The following is an 18223-nucleotide window of genomic DNA, read 5'->3' on the forward strand; positions in this document are numbered from 1 at the left end:
TTTACAGAAGATGACAACAGACGATGATATAGAGGCATATCTCCTTGCATTCAAGAGGACGGCACTGCAAGAGGCCTGGCCCCGAGACCAGTGGGCAGGCCTCCTGGCTCCATTCCTGTGTGGGGAGGCCCAGAAGGCCTACTTTGACATGACCACAGAAGCAGCTATGGATTACCCCCAGCTGAAGGCGGAAATCCTGGTGAGGACAGGCATGACGCCAGCCATAAGGGCCCAGCGCTTCCATGAGTGGAAGTACCGGGATGACAAAGCATCAAGGTCCCAGCTATTTGACTTGATACACCTCACCCGGAAGTGACTCCGCCCCGAGACCCATGGGCCAGAGAAGGTAGTGGAAATCCTGGTATTGGACAGGTACATGAGGGGGTTGCCGCCAGACATACGAGGGTGGGTCCGCCAAAATGATCCCTCCTCTTATGATGAACTAGTTGCTCTCGTAGAGAGACACTTAGCAGCCCAAGAACTTTCTCGGACCACCGGGGAAGGGAGGTGCCAGAATCGGAGACCAGTCTCTGCACCGAGGCCCCGGTTTGCCCTAGCGCCAGGCTGGACAATGGAGGGGAAGAAGGAGGCGGAAGAGCAGCCGGCAGTCCTGGAGAGACTGGAGGACAGGGGGAGAAAGACTCGAGGGATAAATCCCAGGAGCCCAAAAAATAGGGGGCTGCCCCGAGCGGGGTACCGATGCTATGCCTGTGGCGAACTGGGGCATATTGCTGCCCAATGCCCAAATCTAGGAGAGCCTATGCAATGTGAACTGGGAGATATAGGGAGACCATGTGATCTAATAAGTCTAGTCGGGGTTGCGATGGTCCCTCATAGATACACTAGGCCCGTTAAGATGAATGGTATAGAGACCACAGCATTAATTGACTCGGGAAGTGCAATCACATTAGTCTCAGGGAAGTTGGTCAGGCAGGACTAACTATCCCGGGCCAAACGCTCGGGAATATCCTGTGTGCATGGGGATGTCAACTATTATCCAACCATCCCCGTAAGCATAGAAGTTCTCGGAAACCCCATTAAGGGTACGTCTTCACTACCCACCATATCGGCGGGTAGCAATCTATTTCTCGGAGTTCGATATATCGCGTCTCATCTAGACGTGATATATCGAACTCCGAACGTGCTTCCGTCGACTCCGGAACTCCACCACCATGAACGGCGGTGGCGGAGTCGATGGGGGAGCCACGGACTTCGATCCCGCGCCGTGAGGACAAGTAAGTACTTCGAACTAAGGTACTTCGACTTCAGCTACGCTATTCGCGTAGCTGAAGTTGCGTACCTTAGCTCAAACCCCCGTCCCCCCAGTGTAGACCAGGCCTAAGTTGACGGTGGGAGTAGTTCCGAAACTCCCCTACCCTGTCCTTATAGAACGAGACTTCCCGGGGTTTGATGGCCTACTCCCCGGGGACGAGGTAGAAGAAAATAATGACCCTGGGACCCAAGGTGTGGCCCAGATAGATGACCCTCCCCCAGCCTTCCATGAGTTTAGCCAGAATTTGTTCTCCCCGCCGGGGAAGTCCAGGAAGACTCGGAGGGAACGGAGGGCGGATAAAAGGAGGGGGATGAGGATCCTGACCCAGTACCAGAAGTCTATGCTGGCAGGGGAAAGAAGGGGCTCAGCTGACAGCAGGACTGGGTAGGCCATCAACAACCCTATCATTGGACCTGGTTCCCCAGGGGCTTTCCCCGAGGGGGAGACGGAGGTAGACCCCCCAGAATTTGGACAAATGGGGACCGCACGTGGGAATTTTGGTCAGGATCAGGCCAATGATCCCATATACCACAATATTCATAAGTAAGTAGTCGAGGTAAATGGGGTCCCAGTAGAGGGGAGAGTTAAGGGCCCAGGGCCGTATTATATGATTAAGAAGCAGGGGCGGCTCCAGGCCCCAGCACGCCAAGCGCGTGCTTGGGGCGGCATGCCGCGGGGGGCGCTCTGCTGGTCAGCAGGAGGGCGGCAGGCGGCTCCGGTGGACCTCCCGCAGGCGTGCCTGTGGAGGGTCCGCTGGTCCCGCGCGGCTCCGGTGGACCTCCCGCAGTCGTGCCTGTGGAGGGTCCGCTGGTCCCGCGCGGCTTTGGTGGTGCCGTGGGACCAGCGAACCCTCCGCAGGCACACCTGCGGGAGGTTCATCGGAGCTGCGGGACCGGTAACCGGCAGAGCGCCTCCCGCGGCATGCCGCCCTGCTTGGGGGGGCGAAATGTGTAGACCTGCCCCTGTTAAGAAGGATCTGCTATATAGAGTAGTCCGGGTCCAAGAGCAAGTCATAGAACAACTCTTGGTTCCCCGGAAGCATTAGAGGGCGGTAATGGATCTGGCCCACAGTCATCTGTTCAGGGCCCATCTAGGAGTAGATAAGATCCTTGATCGGATTCTACAGAGGTTTTTTTGGCCTGGCATTTATGCGGGAGTCCGGTGATATTGTACCTCCTGTCCGGAATGCCAAATAGAATCATAGAATCATAGAATCTCAGGGTTGGAAGGGACCTCAGGAGGTCATCTAGTCCAACCCCCTGCTCAAAGCAGGACCAAACCCAACTAAATCATCCCAGCCAGGGCTTTGTCAAGACTGACCTTAAAAACCTCTAAGGAAGGAGATTCCACTACCTCCCTAGGTAACCCATTCCAGTTCTTCACCACCCTACTAGTGAAAAAGTTTTTCCTAATATCCAACCTAAACCTCCCCCTGTGCAACTTGAGACCATTACTCCTTGTTCTGTCATCTTCTACCACTGAGAACAGTCTAGATCCATCCTCTTTGGAACCCCCTTTCAGGTAGTTGAAAGCAGCTATCAAATCCCCCCTCATTCTTCTCTTCTGCAGACTAAACAATCCCAGTTCCCTCAGCCTCTCCTCATAAGTCATGTGCTCCAGCCCCCTAATCATTTTTGTTGCCCTCCGCTGGACTCTCTCCAATTTATCCACATCCTTCTTGTAGTGTGGGGCCCAAAACTGGACACAGTACTCCAAATGAGGCCTCACCAGTGCTGAGTAGAGGGGGATGATCACATCCCTTGATCTGCTGGAAATGCCCCTACTTATACAACCCAAAATGCCATTAGCCTTCTTGGCAACAAGGGCACACTGTTGACTCATATTCAGCTTTTCGTCCACCGTAACCCCTAGGTCCTTTTCTGCAGAACTGCTACCCAGCCATTCGGTCCCTAGTCTGTAGCAGTGCATGGGATTCTTCCGTCCTAAGTGCAGGACTCTGCACTTGTCCTTGTTGAACCTCATCATATTTCTTTTGGCCCAATCCTCTAATTTGTCTAGGTCCCTCTGTATCCTATCCCTACCCTCCAGCGTATCAACCACTCCTCCCAGTTTAGTGTCATCTGCAAACTTGCTAAGGGTGCAGTCCACACCATCCTCCAGATCGTTAATGAAGATATTGAACAAAACCGGCCCCAGCACCGACCCTTGGGGCACTCCACTTGATACCGGCTGCCATCTAGACATGGAACCATTGATCACTACCCGTTGAGCCCGACCATCTAGCCAGTTTTCTATCCACCTTACCATCCATTCATCCAGCCCAGACTTCTTTAACTTGCTGGCAAGAATACTGTGGAAGACTGTATCAAAAGCTTTGCTAAAATCCAGAAATAGTACATCCACTGCTTTCCCCTCATCCACAGAGCCGGTTATCTCGTCATAGAAGGCAATTAGGTTAGTCAGGCATGACTTGCCCTTGGTGAATCCATGCTGACTGTTCCTGATCACTTTCCCCTCCTTTAAGTGGTTCAGGATTGATTCCTTGAGGACCTGTTCCATGATTTTTCCAGGGACTGAGGTGAGACTGACTGGCCTGTAGTTCCCTGGATCTTCCTTCTTCCCTTTTTTAAAGATGGGCACTACATTAGCTTTTTTCCAGTCATCCGGGACCTCCCCCGATCGCCATGATTTTTCAAAGATAATGGCCAATGGCTCTGCAATCTCATCGGCCAACTCCTTTAGCACCCTCGGATGCAGCGCATCCGGCCCCATGGACTTGTGCTCGTCTAGCTTTCCTAAATAGCCCCGAACTACTTCTTTCTCCACTGAGAGCTGGTCACCTCCTCCCCATACCGTGCTGCAGAGTGCAGCTGTCTGGGAGCTGACCTTGTCTGTGAAGACAGAGGCAAAAAAAGCATTGAGTACACTAGCTTTCTCCACATCCTCTGTCACTAGGTTCCCTCCCTCATTCAGCAAGGGGCCCACGCTTTCCTTGACTTTCTTCCTGTTGCTAACATACCTAAAGAAACCCTTCTTATTACTCCTAACATCTCCGGCTAGCTGGAGTCAATGGTCCAGTCCCGTGGTTTTAGTGCCTAAGTCGGATGGCAGTATGAGGTTCTGCAATGACTTCCACAAGCTGAATGAGGTGTCCCAATTTGATGCATACCCTATACTCAGGATAGATGAGCTGATTGACCGATTGGGAAAGGCACAGTTTATGTCTACCCTTGACATGGGCCTCAACCATATTTAAGGGCCCCTCTGGTACCTCTGCCAATTATCGAGGTTCCATTTGAGCAAATAGCTATGGACATAGTAGGGCCATTGGAGAAGTCAGCCCGGGGCCATCAGTACATTCTGGTAGTACTAGATTATGCCACCCGGTACCCCGAGGCCATACCCCTATGGAATACCATGTCCAAGACCATAGCCAAAGAATTAGTCCAAATTTTTTCCAGAGTAGGAATACCTAAGGAGATCCTGATGGACCAAGGGACCCCCTTTGTGTCTAAACTGATAAAGGACCTATGTACCATGCTCCACATACGGACCCTTAGAACATCGGTCTACCATCCCCAGACCGATGGCCTTGTCGAACGTTTTAATAGGACATTGAAAAACATGTTACGGAAAGTGATTAGTCATGATGGGAAAGACTAGGACGCCCTGCTGCCTTATGAACTGTTTGCCGTACGGGAGGTTCCTCAGGCTTCCACTGGATTCTCCCTCTTTGAGCTGTTAAATGATCACCACCCCAGGTGCATACTGGACCTGGCTAAAGAAGACTGGGAAGAACAGCCGAACCCGGGGAGAAACGTTGTGGAACAGGTGCTGCAGATGAAAGACAGAATAGCCCGAGTCGCTCCCCTTGTGCGCGAACACATGGAGAAGGTCCAAGGGGCACAACGGACGTACTACAATCATCAAGCAATGACCCGGAAGTTCCAGGTAGGGGACCGGGTGATGGTGCTCATACCCACAGCGGAGAGCAAGCTCCTGGCCAGGTGGCAGGGGCCATATGAGGTAGTAGAAGCTATAGGAGAAGTTGACTATAAGGTCCGATAGCCAGGTCGCCGTAAGCTGGAGCAGATCTACCATATAAATCTGCTGAAACCTTGGCAGGATAGAGAAGCTCTGGCGGTTGCGCTGGGGGCACCATCCCCTACAAGCAACCAGCCCGACCTGGTGGGAATGTCCCTGGAGTTGACTCCAGAACAACGATCAGAAGTGATCAGCCTGATCAAACGCAACCAGGATGTGTTCTCGGAAAAGCCAGGCAGGACGACTGAGGTTCACCACCACATCCTCACAGAGCCTGGAGTGAAGGTGCACATCAAGCCATACCAGATCCTGGAGGCCAAGAGAGAAGAGATTAGGAGAGAGGTCAGGAAGATGCTGACCTTAGGAGTCATCGAAGAATCTCATAGTCAATGGTCCAGTCCCGTGGTTTTAGTGCCTAAGTCGGATGGCAGTATGAGGTTCTGCAATGACTTCCGCAAGCTGAATGAGGTGTCCCAATTTGATGCATACCCTATACTCAGGATAGATGAGCTGATTGACCGATTGGGAAAGGCACAGTTTATGTCTACCCTTGACCTTATCATGGGCTATTGACAGATCCTCCTGGCCAAGGCCGACAAGGAGAAGACGGCCTTTGCAACTCCAGAAGGACTATATCAGTACACTGTTCTCCCCTTTGGGTTGCATGGGGCCCCCGCTACTTTCCAAAGGCTAATGGACAAACTGTTACGACCCTATGCGGCAGCCTATCTCGACGATGTCACTATATATAGCCCCGACTGGGAGACGCACATGGAGAAGGTAGAAGGAGTCCTGGACACCCTGAGGAAGGCAGGACTGACTGCAAATCCCTCCAAATGTTCGATCGGGTTAGCTGAGGCCAGGTACCTTGGGTATATAGTGGGGAGGGGCATGGTGAAGCCCCAACTCAACAAGTTAGAAGCTATACAGAAGTGGCCCCGACCACTCCGGAAAAAAAAAGGTCAGAGCATTCCTGGGACTAGTGCGGTACTATAGACGGTTCATTCCCCACTTTGCCACCAGAACATGCCCATTAACGGACCTAACCAAAGCTCGGGGCCCAGACATAGTAAAATGGTCTGCTGCAGCCGAAGCCGCTTTTGCAGATCTGAGGACGGCCCTCTGCACAGACCCCGTACTAGTAGCCCCAGACTGGGGGAAGGAGTTTATCCTACAAACGGACACCTCTGAAGTAGGGCTGGGGGCAGTGCTTTCACAAATGATTGGAGATGACGAACACCCCGTCCTCTTCCTCAGTAGGAAGCTCCTACCTAGGGAACGGAAATACGCCATAGTGGAGAAGGAATGCCTGGCAGTAAAATGGGCCATAGAAAGACTCCGCTACTATCTACTTGGACGGAGGTTTACCCTGGTGACGGACCATGCCCCTTTGCAGTGGATGCACCAAAACAAGGACAAAAATGCGAGAGTAACAAGATGGTTTCTGTTGCATCAACCTTTCCACTTCACAGTACGACATAGGTCTGGAACCCAACATGGCAATGCGGCTGGCCTGTCGAGGGTGCACTGCTTTCTGACCCAAGTAGGCCAACCCCATAGTGTTGAGCAATGGGGGAGATATGTGGCAAACCCAGGACAAATGGCTACAAAGGGAGGGATAGTAATTAGTCCCAGAGGGGTTAAAAGGCCTCTCCCTATCCATTGAGGAGAGATAGCCATGGAGAAATAAGGTTCACATGGAACAGGGATTACCAGGGGAACTAATTAGGTTCAGCTGGCCCCAATTGCTGGAGACCTTTTTAAACCCTCCCTGGCATGGAAGCAGGGGGGGAGAGTGAGAGCAGCAGAGAAGCTGCCAGCAAGTAGGTTCAGCAGGACTCTGAACTCTTCCAGCAAGGAAGACTGCACTCTGTCCCCAGAAGGGGAGAAAACCAGCACAAGGGACTGACTGAGGGAAGGATCAGCCAGACCCTGCACGACCTGGAAGGATTTGCTTTGCCCAAGCCTGTGTCTCCAAGGCAAAAAGTGACTGAGCCAGCTGAGGAGAAGCAGGTACTTTGCCACATGGTTTTGAAGAAAACTAGCATACAGGTGAGTTGGTTTGGTTTCCAGCTGAGAGTTTGTCAATTCTTAGCTAATGCATATGGCATTGGCCAGAGCTGGCACTCGGTTTACCAGCATCACAACCTCCTTACATCATCCTTCTGCTTCCCAAATGCCAGCAGAGGATCATGTGATGCCGTCAGTATGTGCTCCATCTTGTGAAGACATACTTATAAAAGCTTGTTAGTTACATTTGGGCTGTGGTTGAAAAATTGTTTTTCTGGCCCACACAAATATGTTATAGCTGCATTTTGGATTCAGCAGAGTGTTTGCAGAATGGGTATCAATGAGACCAGAGAGGAGGAGAAGGTAACAGCTGTCAATATGTGGAATGTTCAGGGCCTGAAAATATGTTTTGGTTGTCTGAGCAGAGAGAAGGGTCAGGTAACTGATAAGTTGTGGAGGAAGAAGCGGGAGGATTTGGACACAGCTGAGATGGGAGGAGTCAAAGACAATTCCAGGGTTCAAGTTTGGGTGAGAGGGAGGGTGACGCTGTCAAAAGCAAAGGAGAGTAAGGTAAGATGAGAGGAGTTAAGAGGAAGAATAAGGAACCCAGTTTTAGCCATGTTAAGAATGAGGGACTTGCATGCTGTTCAGGAAAAGATCTTGGAAAAACATCAGAAATGTAGGACTTGCCTGCTTCAATATACGGTATTAAATTTTGTTGCACCTGTTATGACAAAGTGGGAATGTTCTTAATGTTTTCTCTGAATACTGTGTGGGTGCCTCAGTTTCCCCTGCAAGGTGCCAACTGAAGGTGTTGGGGTCAAAGAGATCAGGTGGCCTCCTTGTCCAGAAGAGACACAAAGGCTAGAGGAGGGCGTGTCAGTTTGGAGCTGGCTGGGGAAATGGGGAGAGCGAGGCCCAGAACTTGGGTCTAGGCTTCCCACCCTCCAAGATGGACCTGACTGAGGGGTCCTGTTTTCTGTACCTACAAGCTCTGTTTTAGACTGTGATCCTGTCATCTAATAAACCTTCTGTTTTTACCGGCTGGCTGAGAGTCATCTCTGACTGCAGAGTTGGGGTGCAGGGACCTCTGGTTGCCCCAGGACCTGCCTCGGCACACTCGCTGCAGAAAGCGCATGGTGTGGAAGGGCATGCTGAATGCTCCGAGGTCAGACCCAGGAAGGTGTAAGCTTCTTGCCCTTCAGACAGTCTGCTCAGAGAGAGGAGGCTCCCCCGGAGTCCTGACTGGCTTTGTATGGAGTAGTTCCAAAGCATCCCAGCATCCCCTTCCACACCATGCGCTTCCCAGAAGTCTGCAAAGGCACTGACACTCCCTCCTCTGGCCTTTGTCTGTTTTCCAGACATTAGGAGGCCACTTGATCTCACCTATTGTTCTCCAACACCTTCAGTTGGCACCTTGCAGGAGAGTGGCCCAGGCCATCAGTTGCCCAGAGACAGGGTTTCGGCCATTCTCTGTGCAGACGGCATCACACTGGCACTCCAGGGCTCTACAACAATCACACCCCCTTATCCCACCATCTAGATCCTTGAGAAATGCATAGGGGAAACTGAGGCACTCACACAGTATTCAGAGAAAACATTAAGAACATTCCCACTTTGTAACACCTGTATACGACTAGTTATATACTTTAAAGGGGTGTAAAATAATCAAGTATTGTGCTAAACACAATGATACTCCAAACTGACCACCAAACTGACCACCAAATTTAAGTTGCACGTTTTTCCCCTCAAGTGAGGGCTCTGAGGTGGGGCTGGGGATGAGAGGTTCACAGTGCAGGAGGGTGCTCAGTGTTGGGGTGCTGGGGCACAGGCTCTGGGGTGGGGCAGGACTGGGGATAAGGAACTTGGGATGAAGACAGGCTGCCCCAGGGCTAGGACCAGAGAGGACTCCCCCCGCAACCTTGTTACCGGCAGCAGCAAGCTCCGGGGGGGGACCCCTCCTCTCCCCCCCACCCCGCAGTACACTCACTCTGCACCACAGTCACTGCAGATGCTCCTAGGGACTCTTTCAGGTCCAGAAAGCCCACTCGCCTCCCCTATGGTGGGTACCGGGTGTCACGGAATCCCTGGGCAATGCTCTGGAACAGCTCCTCACAAAGCCAGTCAGGACTTCAGGGAGCCTCCTTTCCCTTGGAGCAGACTGTCTCCAGGGCAAGAAGCTCACACGGCTTCACCTCCTGGGTCTCTCCTTGGAGCATTCAGCATCCTCTGCCCCTCCGTGCATTTCCCACAGCGAGCCCGCCCCAGCGGGGTCCTGGGGAAGACACAGGGTCCTGCACCCCCACTTTGCAGTCAGATGTGGCTCTCAGCCAGCCAGTAAAACAGAGGTTTATTCGATGACAGGAACAGGGTCTAAAACAGAGCTTGTAGGTACAGTGAACCGGACCCCTTGGCCGGGTCCATTCTGGGGGCAATGAGCCTGACCCCCACGTCTGCACTTCACTCCTCGTCCCCAGCCAGCTCGACTTCCAAACCCCCTCCAGCCCCTCCTCTCTGCTCAGTTCCTTTCCTGGGCCAGGAGGTCACCTGATCTCTTTGTCTCCAACACCTTCAGCTGGCACCTTTGCAGGGGAGGGGCCCAGGCCATCAGTTGCTAGGAGACAGAGTGCCAGGCATTTGGGTGTACTGGCCCCTTCCTCTGCAGCAATCACACACCCTGATCCACCACCTAGATACTAAAGAACTGCATAGGGGACACTGAGGCACCAACACAGTATTCAGAGAAAACATTAAGAACATTCCCAGTTCGTCACACCGGGCGGGGGGAGAGGATTGCCATCATGTGTGGTCTCCCCACCCCTGCTGCTGCCCCTGGGTGCCGGGGGTGGGGAGGAGGGGCAGGGGAGAGAGCTCCCAAGCACTTGTGTGCCTCTTTCCTCCTCCAATCTTCCTCTTCCCCTCCCCCGGTGCTCCAAGAGGCTGCCAGCCGCTGATCTCTATAACCTTAGGCAGAAGTAGCAGAAACAAAGGAGAGAGGCACTGGCTGTTTTCTTTCAGGCAGGGAAGCTCCGAGGCGGGGCCAGGGGAGAAATCCAGCTCCAAATATTGGTGGAGCAGAGCCCTCAGCCTTGAATATTCCTGGTGCTTAAGCACCTTGAGCCCATATAAGCTGCTGCCCTTGCCCCCTACCACCCCAGTCCTGGGCTCCCCCCCGCAAACGTGACCTCCTCATTCACCACAGCAATCCCCGTTTACACTTGCAGTGGGGATCAAACTGTTTCTCCTATTTTTATTTCACTTTAGCATAAATCTCACCCCCTCGTCCCCCGCAATCCCATCTTTAGTGCTCCAAATGCACATGGAAGGCATAGGGACTAACCTTCAAACCTTGTACCTCGAAAGGGATGGGGATCTAGTAAAGAGGGTTCAGGTAGCAGAGCAGGTGTGGGGGTGCGTGGAGGCTCTACACTGGCAGAGAAGCTGGATGTGATGTACTCGCGGAGGAGAGGGGGTATCAGGAGGGTTGCGGGAGAAGAGGTGCAGGGGAAGGGGGAGGTGTGGGAGGAGAAGGCTGGGGGAGGGTACAAGGGGAGAGGTGCAGGTGAAGGGAGAGTACAAGGGGAAGGGGTGCAGCAAAGAAGCAATGGAGGGAGGTACAAGTGGAGGGGCTGCAAGCGGGAGGGGGTGGGGGTGCAAGGGGTGAGAGGGGCAGGCGCTGACAGCTGTTCCCCAGGCTCCTGCGGGCACACCCAGGCTGGACTGCGGTTCAGGCTGCCCTGCCGCTGGAGAGCCTGAGCATCATCCCCCTGAGCTGAGCCCCTCTCGCCGCCGTAGCCCGGGCCCGGCTCCGGGGGATGATGCTCAGGCTTCCCCAGCGGCAGGGCAGCCTGAACTGCAGTCCAGCCTGTGCGACTCATGCTGCTGTGAGCGCCATCTAGTGACTGCAGCCAGAACTGCAGTGTCAGTTCCAGCTCAGCCTGAAAGCCTCAGCTGAGAGGGAACATGTTGGTTCAGGGCCGGCTCCTGGCTTTTTGCTCTCCAAGGAAAAAAAAAGGGGGGGGGGTGAGAGACGCCCCTTTGAAAGTGCCACCCCAGCACATGCTTGGCGTGCTGGTGCCTAGAGCCAGCCCTGTCAACTCTGATATCCCTGGCCATGCCTATTTACCATACACAAGGGATGTGTAAGTTTCATCTCCGCTCCGCCCCCCCCTCCCCCAGGCTCTGCAAACACCCCACAGGCACCTCCCTGTGCAGACACTGAGAGGGTCATGGGGATTCTGCAGCTCCTCTCTCTGCTAATGGGGATGCTGGCCACTGCCCTCTCAGGTGAGACTGGGGCTCCCTGCAGTAGCCATCTGGGTGGGGTCAGGCTCCCTGGAGAGGTTCATCACCCCATGGGGTATCCCCTTTGTCTTTCAGGTGCAGAGGGCAGATTAGTGGAGCAGTCATCCCCATATTTAATGGTGTGGTTGGGAGCATCAGAGTCAATGAACTGCACCTTGAAGGACACAACCTACCCCTGGATGAGCTGGTACCTGCAGGATGCCCAAGGCCAGATGCACTTCCTGGAATCTCTAAGATATAAAGGTGATACTGGTAACACATCCAGGATGGGAACATCCTATCAGACTGAACGGGTCACTGATACAGTGCTCAGGCTCGAGATGAAGAATGTGACTCAGTCCCAGATCATCTATTGCACCTGCAGCAAAGGGCACAGTGAGAGAATAGAGCAGAGATGGTGACAAAAACCTTCCTTAATTCAGAGATATCTGTCCCACTGTGGGAATCTAACCCCAACACCAGGAGTCTGAAACCAGTTATCTAGCTGGAGGGAGATGAGCTAACACCAATAGTGCAGAGACCCTTCAAGGGACACCCCTTGTCAGTCAGGGACACTGTTATCCTTCCCATCATCAGCAGCCCCCATCACACATCTCTCCCCACTGTACACGCTGCTAATTCTCTCCCTCACAGGCTCCCCACAAATAGGACACACCTGCGCCACAGTCATGTGTGTTCTCTCCCTTTTCTACTCATTCTCATCAGCTCTGCCAGCTCATCACTAGAGGGAGCCATGATCACACACACTAACCGATGTGTTCATAGACTCATAGGATATTGGAAGGGACATCAGGAGGTCATCTAGTCCAACCTCCTGCTCAAAGCAGGACCAATCCCCAATGCCTCAGGCTGCTCAGTGCTCTCTGCACATGAGAGATAATTCAGTTAGCTATGTTTTTAGTGAGGGGTTCTGTACATGGGGAAATCGACCAGAACAGCTATTCTACAATAGCTTCATGGGTGGGCACTCTTATTCCAGAATAGCTATTCCTTTTCAATTCACACCTTCCCTCATTCTGGAATAACTTCCATGAAACTCTTAAAGACAGTGATTCTTCTGGTTTCTTTATCTTCTTGTCCAAAAAACAGACATAGGACCATTGGACTCATGGATAAAGAGAATGAGAGAAATAACATAAAACAATCAATTAAAATATGAAAATGTAAATTAAATAACAGACTCAGGTCCTCTTCCTGAGTGAGTCTAGTCGAGTATATCCACTGAGTGTCAGGATCTGCTGTCCATCACTAGGATCTGTGTGCTGCCATGCATTCCCTCCTGTGTTGGTGTCTTCCCTATCATTCCTCAGGAGAAATGCTGATTCCTGCATTAGTGGCAGGAAGATATCATCCAGGAGAATGGGACCAGACATCAGTGACCAGGAGTTTCATGAAACTGTCTGTCCAGGAGGTGGAGTGAGGGAAGGACATGGGCAGACATAGGTTTCTTCTCTGAAATGACACCTCAGTGTTTCTCCTCCCACTGAGAAGTGTAGCTGCCCTTCCCTTGTCTCACCCATTGAGGGTCAGAGAGCAGGGCTGCCCAGAGGGGGAGGGCAAGTGGGGCAATTTGCCCCAGGCCCTGGGCTCCGCAGCCCCGGCCCCAGCCCGACCCAACCCCCTCTCTGCCCCTCTCCCAGACCCTCAGAACATCCAGGAGCATCCCTGACCAGCTGCAGCCAGGGGCGGCTCTAGACATTTCGCTGTCCCAAGCAGGGCGGCACGCCGCAGGGGGGTGCTCTGCCAGTCGCCGGTCCCGCGGCTCCGGTGGACCTCCCGCAGGCGTCCCTGCAGATGCTCCACCGAAGCCCCGCAGGACGAGCGGACCCTCCGCAGGCACACCTGCAGGAGGTCCACTGGAGCCGCCTGCCGCCCTCCCGGCGAGCGGCAGAGTCCCCCCCGTGGCATGCTGCCCCAAGCATGCGCTTGGCGTGCTGGGGTCTGGAGCCGCCTCTGGCTGCAGCGTGGCTCTGGTGGGGCCTGAGTTCCGCCCCGCTCAGAGCTGCGTGGTCAGGGGGTGGGGCTGTGAGCTCCAGCAGGGCCTGAGCTTCCTCCGCTTGGCCTGGAGCTCGCAGCCCCACCCCCTTACCACGCGGCTCTGAGCAGGGAGGGGCTCAGGCCCAGCTGGAGCCACGCTGCAGCTGTCCAGGGAAGTTCCTGGATGCGCTGAGGCTCCGGGGGAGGGGGTACCGGGGGCAGGGCCGGCTCTAGGCACCAGCGCTCCAAGCATGTGCTTGGGGTGGCACTTTCCAAGGGGTGTCACTCCCGCCCCCCCTTTTTTTTTCCTTGGAGAACAAAAAGCCAGGAGCCGGCCCTGAACCAACATGTTCCCTCTCAGCTGAGGCTTTCAGGCTGAGCTGGAACTGACACTGCAGTTCTGGCTGCAGTCGCTAGATGGTGCTTATGGCAGCCTGAGTCGCACAGGCTGGACTGCAGTTCAGGCTGCCCTGCCCTGGGGAGCCCGAGCATCATCCCCCGGAGCCGGGCCTGGGCTGCACGGGTGAGAGGGGCTCAGCTCCGGGGGATGATGCTCTGGCTCTCCAGCGGCAGGGCAGCCTGAACTGCAGTCCAGCCTGGGTGTGAGGAGCCGGGGAGGGGGGAAGCGGGGCCCAGGATGCAGAGAGGGGGGAGGGGTCCTGCTGCCACCACCGCTGCTGCTCTGCTCCGAGTCTCCCCAGGATGGCGCAGCATTTCCCCGCGGGAGTGGGCTGTGCAGGGTGCCGCCAGGCTGGGTACGGAGCGCGGCTCCCAGCTCCCACGCTGACGAGGCGAGTGGCTGGGCAGCCCGAACTGCCACCTCCTGCCCCTGGACCCAGCCCACTGCGCACCTCCCCCACCGCAGGCCCACGCTGCCTCCCCTGGGCGGGGAGAGGCAGAGCCTGGCTCTGAGCGGGGCAGTGGGGGATACTGCCCTGCCAGGAGACCCCCACGGCTCGGGCACCTGAGGGTCAGTGTCTGTCCTCTCGGCTCTGCCTGCAGGGGCCTGGGGAAGCAGCTGTCAGTGCCTGCCCCTCTCAGTCCTTGCACGCCCCCGTCCCGCTCGCAGCCCCTCCACTTGTACCTCCCCTCATCGCTCCTTCACTGAACCCCTTCCCCTTGTACTCTCCCTTCACCCGCACCTCTCCCCTTGTACCCTCCCCCAGCCTTCTCCTCCCACACCTCCCCCTTCCCCTGCACCTCTTCTCCCGCAACCCTCCTGATACCCCCCTCCTCCTCCTCTGTGAGTACATCACACCCAGCTTCTCTGCCAATGTAGAGCCTCCAAGCACCCCCACACCCGCTCCGTTGCCTGAACCCTCTTTACTAGATCCCCATCCCTTTCTGGGTACAAGGTTTGAGGGTTAGTCCCTAGGCCTTCCATGTGCATTTGGAGCACTAAAGATGGGATTGCGGGGGATGGGGGCTGGGGTGAGATTTATACTAAAGTGAAATAAAAATAGGAGAAACAGTTTGATCCCCACTGCAAGTGTAAACGGGGATTGCTGTGGTGAACGAGGAGGTCACGTTTGTGGGAGGAGAGCCCAGGGCTGGGGTGGTAATGGGTGCAGGGGGGGGAAGAGAGAGCCCAGGGCTGGGGTGGCAGGGGGTGTGGGTGTGGGAGGGCACTGGTGGTGGGGGGAGAGCCCAGGGCTGGAGTTGTGGGCAGCCAAAATTCTTTTTGCTTGGGGCGGCAAAAAACCTAGAGCCGGCCCTGGCTGGGGGCAAGGGGAAGGGGCCGGGGCCGGGGGTTTGGCTACGGGGCAGGAAGTCCCAGGGACACGGAAGGGGCAGAGGTTGGGGAGGCGGACAGGGGACAGGGAATGGGGAGGGGTTGGATCATGGGCATTCCGGGGTCTATCAGGACTCAGCGGGGGTTGGATAGGGGTCAGGGCAGTCAGGGGACAGGGAGCAGGGGTGGGGGCCCAGGGTGGTGGTTGGGGATGGGGTCTCCGAGAGACGGTGAGGGGACAAGGAGCAGGATGGATTGGGGATTCTGAGGGGGGCGGGCAGTCGGGGGGCAGGAAGTGGGTGGGGGTCGGATGGGGGCAGGGCCAGGCTGTTTGGGAGGCACAGCCTTCCCTACCCTAAAGCTCATTCAGTAGTTTGAGCCTTGCAGAAGAGCCAAGCTGTTAGCTTTTCCATTAGGGCTACCATCCCTTTCACTTCTCAAATGCCAAATTATTGTCTATATTTAATTTCAGCGCCATAGGGAGATTCATGTCAGGGGAGGGTAGCTTCATTTAATATTAGCCATTGAGGGAGGGATCACATGAGAAGAGCAATATCCTTCCCAATATCCTTCCCAACCCTACCAAGGGAGGCCCCCCTCCCCTGCGTTCCCTGAGGCTTCAGAGGGGTTAATTCAGTGGTTCTCAAACTTTTATAATGGTGACCCCTTTCACACAGCAAACCTCTGAGTGCAAACTCCCCTCCCATAAATTAAAAACACTTTTTTATATATTTAACACTATTATAAATAGCAAAGCAGGGTTTGAAGTGGAGGCTGATAGCTCGTGACCCCCAGAAATAACCTTGTGACCCCCGAGGGGTCCTGACTCCCAGTTTGAGAACCCCTGGGTTAATTTAATTTTAGCGCCCTGTGTCCATTCACATGCATGTGCTATTTTGAGCATTTCAGTTTTTACAGCATAGGCTCATCCCAGATTCTGGAACAAGCTCAAATGCTCAGTTCCTGGAATATGTACTCTGACGAACTGGGACTGTTCTTACAGTGGTCTGTGAATGCTGAGTCGGGGGTGTTGGCCTGGGAGGACAGTCTACATTGGGAGATGGGAGACTAGCCTTGTGGGAAAATACTTGAGCATGTAAAGTGAGAACCCAGGAAGGGGTGAGAGGCCAGGTGACACCTCTGCCCAGGAAGCTGAACAAAGACTGAGGGGAGGAGACGCTGGGGAGTGAGAGTTTTTTCAGGAGAAGGCTGGGGAATGGAGGGAAGCAGAGACAGGGCTCGGACCCCCCAATGGGGCTGTGGTGCTCCTGGGACCCCAAGATGGACCTAATTGGAGAGGATCCTGTTGTCTGTGCCTGCAAGACCTGTCTTGGACTGTGTTCCTGTCATCTAAATAAACCTTCTGCTTTACTGGCTGGCTGAGAGTCATGGTGAATCGCAGGATGCCAGGAGTGCAGGGCCCTGACTCCCCCACACTCCGTGACATGTACATAATCTATACTAAAGACCAAACCCACAGTAACTGTCTCCAGTTTGTGAGGGACCCCATGGAACCAGTCTCTAGGAAACAGATAAATGCATGGAGGTTAAATCCATTGATGGCTATCAGCCAGGATGGGTAAGGAATGGTGTCCCTAGCCTCTGTTTGTCAGAGGGTGGAGATGGATGGCAGGAGAGAGATCATTTGATCATTACGTGTTAGGTTTACTCCCTCTGGGACACTTGGCATTGGCCATTGTCGGTAGACAGGATACTGGGCTGGATGGACCTTTGGTTTGACCCAGTATGGCTGTTCTTATGTTCTAACCAAAATGAACCCAAAGTTATGGAGACAGATATGAGTCAAGGAAGCCAGCAGGGTATCAGAAACCTGGAAAAATCTCTGACTGGATGGGCTCAGGTGTTTGATCACAAGCTGAGGTGGTTCAAAAGTTTTGGATTTTTTTTAAGCAGAATGTTTTTATTGTTTCTTTAAACAATCAAATACAGCTTTTCAATTAAAAAAAAACACAACAAATTTTGAAGGAAAGCAGACATTGTCCATGATTTTTATTCTGCTTTTTAAAACCCCTAGTTTTCGATCCAGAAAAAGTGTTGACGAAAAATATTTGTCCAACTCTTTTAATGCGCTTTAGTGCCTTTTAACACTAGCTGATGCTGAGAACCAGTGATACCTTGTAAAGAAGTTTTCTCCAGACTGGGTTTGTGCCGAGATGCAGAAGGTTTATTTTTCCCAGGGCCGCCTATGAGGGGGGGAGCAAGTGGGACAATTTGCATCGGGCCTCACAGGGGCCCCCAAGAGAATGTAGTATTGTATAGTATTTCAATTTTTTTTATGGAGGGCCCCCCCGAAATTGTTTGCCCCAGGCCCCCTGAATCCTCTGGGTGGCCCTGGGTTTGAGAATTCAAAGAGTCACCCTCATATAACAATGCAGGGTTTGAAATACTGCTGTGATCAGAGAGCTGTCTGCTGCAGCTAAGAGCAGGCCTTGGTTTGTGCTGTCAGGTGAATGTAAAGTTATATATGAAGGCATACAAGATTTTCTTGTGGTCTTGTGGAGAACAACACAACAGGTCCAGCTCTGGGACAGTGTAAACCCATTCCTATCTGCTGACGATTCAGTACCTGTGTGAAATGAATGGGCAGAACTTAGTGGCCCAAAAAGTGATGACCCCACATGTTTTTGTGTACAGTGGGAGTATCGAGAGGAGAGCGTTACCCTAAGGGGGAGACAAAAAACTGAATCTAAGTATCTCCCTGTTTGGTTCTCATGATGCCTCTTTTCTCCAGTATTCAGTTCACTCACTGAATTGGACAAACAAACAAAAAAGACACAAAATGCACCTACCTTTAACCTTTCACCAAGGATGGCCCTCAGGAAATATCCTTGATGGAAACATCCTACAGGTCTGAGTGGATAAGTAACAGAGAAATCAGGTTGGAGATAAAGTAATATCCC

This window comes from Mauremys mutica, chromosome 1, assembly GCF_020497125.1.
Source record: "Mauremys mutica isolate MM-2020 ecotype Southern chromosome 1, ASM2049712v1, whole genome shotgun sequence".
NCBI classification, from domain to species: domain Eukaryota; kingdom Metazoa; phylum Chordata; order Testudines; family Geoemydidae; genus Mauremys; species Mauremys mutica.